The following is a 7,056-nucleotide window of genomic DNA, read 5'->3' on the forward strand; positions in this document are numbered from 1 at the left end:
AAGTTTTAAATTGACCACACGGCCTAGCACACGGGCGTGTGACTTGGCCATGTGTCCTCAATTTGTTCTTGGGTGACAAATAGAGAGTTAAACGGGGTCGGGGCACGGGCGTGTGTGCCCACACAGCCTGCCCACATAGGCGTGTCCCATATCCATAAGGGGTGTGATCCCTGTTTAGTGAAAAATTTTCTAAGTTTTTGTAAAATTTTCTAAATTTCTCGGTTTAGTCTCGAACAATTTCCAAAGCATGTTTTGGGCCTCGTAGGCTCGTGTTAGGGATTTTATGATTAAAAGCAAATGTTTTTTATTTTGACGCAAATTTATAACCCGAAATTGTATATTTGTTCGTGTGATAAGTCCAGTAATGCCTCGTACCCTGTTCCAGTGTTGAATACGGGTAAGGGGTGTTACAGTATTAACCTTTGCAGTATATTTTGTGGTGTCAGTTGCACACTCCATAGTACAATCATCAAATTATCAAGTTGTTGGCAAATCTTTTGTAGTTTTCCAAACTAAGAAATAATGAACTCACCATTTTGCCGAATAGACATCACCTCATAATGAAGTTGATATGCTTTTGAAGCATTTTGCTAGACAGAATACGTTTATTTTACAGCATGCCATATTTCTTTTTTCTTGCCCAAGTGAAGGAATAATGATCTGATGTCCTTTGTCATTGCATCAAGAAACCATGATTTGACCAAGCAATTTTCTTCTTGTCAGGTTTCGTACTTATTTGAAAGTTCAACTTTTGATGGTACTTTCGTACCTAAAATAAAACCCCAATGCTTTCTTCCACAAATCTTATCCTGGGCATTTAGGGACCACTCAATATAATTGATTCCATCAAGGCGTTCTAAGGTGATTAGAGAATTTTCCTATATTCGAAAAACAATTGTAAGGTTGTCGATTTTCTCATGAGAACCACTGTCACCCTTTTTAGAACCAGACATAGTGACCGTGGTACAAGGAAGAAGCTTACAATGGAAGCGTTGAACATAAATAATAATTATGTCTGCTTCAATTCCAAAAAAAATTGAAGGAGGCTTTGGCACCATCTAAATCAACATAATTATGAAAGAATGTTTGTATATCTTTAACAATAGAAAAGTTACATTATATATAACCTCCAACACATGAAGCTTTTACAGGGAAAGAGTTGAAGAATCCTTATAATCAAGGATGGACTCAATCCTAAAGAAAGAAAGAGAGAAAATCTCAACAAATTATAATGAAGGATGGACTCCATTTTGAAGAAAGAAAGAAATAAAACCTCATCAAATTTGTTTCAATCAACTCCTTGATTGGTATCATTTTCATCACACATTCTTTACGGGGTTACAGTGAAATATTATATAATTATGTGGCACTTATTTGATAAGAAATATGTAGGAACAGTTTATAATTAGGAATATAGTTTTATAAAAAATATTTTAAATTTAATTATAAAAGTTTTAAAAATATAATATGAAACAATGATAATTATTAGAAGAAGATGGAGAAAAAGAAACAATATCCAAAAGTTTATAGGCATCCTCCTCATACAAGTCAGATCCATGTGTATAGCATAGCACCGTCCGTAGTTTATACGCGTTTAGGAATTAGTATCATTTTACCCAAAATTGTACCGTCATTTAGTTATTTTGGGCTTACCAAATTTCTCCCCCTATCTCCTTTCAATTGGATTCTGCAAATTATTGGCTAAGCCACTGCGTTTCCCTCACTCCAATTGCAATTGCAATTGCAATTGCAGGCCGTTGTTTGTACGTTCTCTGTCTCTCATTGCATCTTCTTTTCTATTTTGTTTTTTAATTTTAAAACCTTCTCATCTCTTTCTAATCTTCCCTTTCCATTCTCTTTTTAAAGAATTCTGATTCTGACATCTGCTTGCCGCATGATGCTGTTGGTTAATGAATTGTCACTTTGTAGGTTCATCCAAGCTATGACCACGACAACCAGGTTGTCTCGGAATTCTTTTGTTTCCATTTTTAAGCTTTCCAATTCAAGTGATGCGGCTTTGAATCTTGGACCATGCTCTCATAAGAATGTTTGCTCCTTTGGATGGAAGCTCCATTCTCAGCCATGTTTCATTCATGTCAATAATTTCAGGTATGCATCTGGTCCCAGAAATATGCCGTTAAATTTAGGTCAAATAGGGTGGTATGATCTTTGAAGGTTGTATCCATGGTGTAATTGAACTTCTGGGTGGTTTTTATTTTTTATTTATCTTCTGCAGGAAAATGGAATGGTCTGTTAGAAGCAATGTGGATGCCAGTGGGTTTGATCCTTCTTCCAGCAACGGTGGGCGGCCCAGATTAATTAGGGCCATCCAAGGTATTCAAACCAAACTAGGTGTGAGGATTCAGGAGCTAAGGAAAAATCTCCCCATGAAGATACTCTTTTTCTTGGTAGGATTTTATTGTGCAACAGCATTTGCAACTTTTATTGGGCAGACAGGTGACTGGGATATCCTATCTGCTGCCTTGGCTGTTTTGTTGTAGAGGGTATAGGAGCCCTCATGTATAGGGCTTCTCTTCCTCTACTCGACAATGTTAGGAGTCTGATCACCATATTTAACTATTGGAAAGCTGGCCTTTCTCTTGGTCTCTTCTTGGATTCATTTAAGTATGAATTGGATAAGATTACTGGCTTTAGCAATCCCTTGAGTTTTGACCTGGATGTGTTTGCTCTATTCATGTAGCCTGCTGCTGTTACCATATGCTTTATGGTAACATATCATGCATCTATCATAAGAAACACAACACAAGTTAGTCAAGACTTGAATCCATGCATGGCCCCAAACCTCTGGTTGCCACTCATGCCCTTTGATGGACTATAGTGGTGGCATTAAGAAGGAAGCAGTCCAGTTGAAAAGTTCTTCGAAGAAAAAAATGTTGCTCATTTCATACAGAGAAGAAATTCCTTGGACTTGTCACCTTTGGTGTCTTTTGGTTCCTTAAGTTCATTCTTAACTTCAAATGGCATGTAGAATTTCCTGGTTATAGTTTTCCCAGTACTGGATCATATGATCATTTGAAGATGAGATAGTTGAGAAGTTTTTTCCATGCTACAGTTTAGCCCAGATGACTGATTCCATGACTGATTCCCCAGTACGTACTTAACTTTGGAAATGCTTCCCATGGTTTCTAGTTCCACAGCTTATGGGTTGGAATTTGTGAATAGTTGAGATGAGTGAAGTATTAAAGCATCTATCTATATACCTTTCAGCAGATGTCTATAAATTTATGACAACAATGTTCTATAGGAATGGCTAATATATTTATGACAAATCTGACTCAATTCTATGGTTCAGTTAATCCTGCTTCGATGTTTGTCTATGTGTATACCTTTCTAGTACAGTTTCCATCCTCCTTGTTTACGTGGTTTCAACCATTCATTTTTTTTGAAGCATATGGTCTGACATAGGGGTGCAATCAAGCCAAGCTAAGCTTGAATATTGCTAAGTTTGAGCTCAAGTTTGACTCAAAATTCGAAGCTCAATACTCAGCTCAAGCTTGATCAAACATCTATTTTTAAGTTTGAGCTCGAGTCAATAATTAAGCTTAAGGTTTATAATACATATTAAAGGGTAATAATGTAATTTAATAATATAAAAATATAAAATGCTCGATAAAATTCATCAGTCATTTAACTCCAAGTATTGTTAAGTTTGAATTCTTGATTGATAGCTTGAGCTCGGCTTAATAATTATCAAATCAAGTTAGAATTTTTTTTGAATCAATCTCTAGTAATTTGTGAGTACTAGTATTCCATTTATACTCTTAAATTGACACATTTTCATACAACCAGAAAAATATGAGTTTCATGTATATGAAAAAAGTAAAGTTGGAAGATGTAGGCACCTGTCCAGCGATCAAATGTTTGCAATTAAGGGGTGAAGAAATGTTTTCCCAAATATCAAATGCGAATGAAGGAACTCAAAATAATTTAAATCTAAAATGACATAAATATAAAATAATAGCATTCAGAGGATGGCACATTTATTTTTAGCTTTCTTGCAGAGCTCCACAGTCTCCCTCTGTGCATTTTCTAAATACTCTTTAAGCTTGTTAATTTCGTCTGATTTCATTTGATCTAACTTCCTCGCTGCCTGCTCCTTTGCTAACTTCTCTTCAAGCCTCTTCAACTTTGTCTCTACCTACGGTGAAATCATAAAATGACATTCAATTTGCGAAATGGGAAAACTGATACTTAAACATATTATTAGAGTTGCTGATGGTTGATTCCCTAAGTCTAAAAATTCGCTCAAAAAATAAAACGATTTAAATTTATGAAAAATAAAATAAAATAAAATAAAATAACACACAATTTTACGTGGAAATATTTCGGGAAAAAACACAGCAGAGAGAAGAAAATTCACTATGTCGAATTCGAATGAATACAGAGGAATAGACTATGTCTATTTATATCTTGTAAAACCATATTCTAGTAAGACTGAAACACCTTATTAATCAATATAAAATAAATGGAGTTAATAAGGTTTAAAAAACCTTATTCTAAAAAAATAAAAGAAGTGTAGTTCTATATGGATTTACTTTTATTTTTTTACCACTGTTTTTATTTAATAAGGATTCGGGTCATTTATTCTAAAATCTCCACTTCCACGAATTCTCAATGAACAAGTTCTTCATCGCGACTCTCAACGAACAAGTTCTCCACCTCTTCCATAAACTCCTTAAGGGTTTAACTTTAACAATGGACACCAACCAATCTAAGCAATGCTCAACTTGGTTATAGGAAGTGACTTAGTCATCATATCTGCAGGATTTTCATGAGTACTAATTTTGCTCACAACAATATCACCACGAGCAATAATATCATGAACAAAATGATACCGAATATCAATGTGTTTTATTTCTCATAAAACATTTGATCTTCTGTAAGGAAGATTGCACTCTGACTGTCACAAAATACAGTACTAATTTGAAGGTCTTCATTGAGTTCACTAAGAGTCCTTTCAACCAGATAGCTTCTTTACAAGCCTCAATAATTGACATGTACTCAACTTCAGTGGTAGACAAAGCATCTGTAGTTTGCAAAGTGACTTTCCAACTGATTGCACAACCTCCGATTGTAAAGACATAACCTGTGAGAGATCTTCTTCTATCAAGGTCTCTAGCAAAATCAACATCAATATCCAATGACTCCATCTCTAGTTCTTCCAAACTGTAAGCAAACATCAGTAGTACCTCGTAAGTATCTTAAAATCACGGAACTGCTTTCTAGTGTTTTTTACCGGGATTCACCATGTATCTACTAACTGCACTGACTGCATATGATAAATCTGGACGTGAACAAACCATAACATACATAAGGATCCACTGCACTAGAATATGGAACATGTGACATGTACTCATCTCATCATCTGATTGTGGAACAAAGCTGATAAGTCAAATGGGCTGCTAAAAGTACTCAGCTTAGCACTCTGCCTCAAACTTTCTCATTCCCTTCTGACTTAGGTCATTACTTTTTTTTTTTTAATATCTTCTGTTAAATTCATCCATATAATACTTCTTTGCTGTTTTTTAAATATACCAAAATTCTATTTTAATCATGAGAGCATAAAGGAACGACCTCTTGTACCTGTCTGTGACTATTTCAATCGTAGGGCTTTTTCAGTAGCAAAAGTCTCTTTTTTTGAGACTGTTAACCTAATGCGCATGTAATTCCTCCCAGTTCTCCTCTGCAAAATGCATTTTAATCTAACTGGCTCAGTCCTATGTATGGACACTCCAACAAAGTCGAATCGAACTATGTTACCACTGGGGAGCGCATCTGTGAAGTCCACTCTAGATTTGCTGTACCTTTGCACCCTTACTTTTTTTGGAGCTTCTTCTCCTGGTGCTTCTTTTTCTTTTACAATTAGATGGCTCTTGATTTGCATCTATATCTTCAGTCACATTTAAAGCATAAGCAACTAGATCAGCCTCAGCATACTTCTTTGAAGGTTTAATTTTTCTTCTAGTTCTATTTTTGGCGATAGAGTATTGCGGTAAAGAAGCAACTCTATTCTTAATTTTTGTACTGGCTTGAGGAGTCGACTCTGTATTAATCTGATGCTCCACCTGCTTTTGATTTTCTTTATTGGAAGAGTCTTTAAGAGATAAGTTAGGTAGCATAGCAGTTTCATCAAAAATCAACATCAAAACAACATCTTGCCAATCATAACTTTTTTATTTTCAGGACACCATAACTTATACCCTTTTTACACCAGTTTTATAACCAAGAAAAACACATTTAATAGATCTCAGTTCCAATTTTTATTATCAACATGAGCATTCGCAGGACACTCAAAAATCTTTAAATCAGAATAATTTGTAGGATTACCAGACCATACCTCTTGCGGAGTCTTTTTCTCATAGCAACGGATAGGGATCGGTTGATCAAAAAACATGCAGTAGAGGTTGTTTCGGCCTAAACGACTTTGGTAAGTTGGAATTTGACAACATACATCGAACCTTCTCCATTATCGTTCTGTTCATTCGTTCTACAACGCCATTTTGCTGTGGAATATGGCGAACTGTCAAGTGTCTCACGATCCCTTCTAACTTGCAAAATCTATTACTCATTAGAATAGAACTCTAAGCTATTGTTTGTACGGAGGTATTTTATTTGTTTTCCTATTTGTTTTTCAGTCATAATTTTCCAATACTTAAATGCGAAAATATATCGCTTTTCTGCTTTAAGAAGAACACCTAAACTTTTTTGGAAAAATTATCAATAAGGTTAGCATATAATTAGCTCCACCTCTTGAAAGCACTCTGGTCAGAATAAATTATACTCCAACGTTCCCTTCGTGTTATGGATTCCTCTGGTGAATCGAACTCTCTTTTGCTTTCCAAAACACAGTGCTCACAGAAATTCAGTTTACAAATTCTTTGCTCATCAAGAAGTCCTCTTTTGCTCAATTTTGCCATGCCATTCTCAATCATATGCCCTAGCCGCATATGCCAAAGTTTAGTAATATCATCATCTGACAAGGAAGAGGAAGCGACAGCTGCATCACCAATAACAGTAGAACCCTGCAAAACATAA

At 35.4% G+C, this 7,056-nt stretch overlaps 2 pseudogenes; one reads left to right on the top strand and one right to left on the bottom strand.

The window, feature by feature from the left end:
* Positions 1-1,564: 1,564 nt before the first annotated feature.
* LOC121203213 (ycf20-like protein) lies at positions 1,565-3,408 on the top strand (annotated as a pseudogene).
* A 481-nt stretch (positions 3,409-3,889) lies between these two features.
* Positions 3,890-7,056, bottom strand: part of LOC107952244 (immune-associated nucleotide-binding protein 9-like) — a 14,546-nt pseudogene continuing 11,379 nt past the window's right edge.

The sequence above is a fragment of the Gossypium hirsutum genome, chromosome A02 (assembly GCF_007990345.1).
Source record: "Gossypium hirsutum isolate 1008001.06 chromosome A02, Gossypium_hirsutum_v2.1, whole genome shotgun sequence".
Lineage (NCBI taxonomy): Eukaryota > Viridiplantae > Streptophyta > Magnoliopsida > Malvales > Malvaceae > Gossypium > Gossypium hirsutum.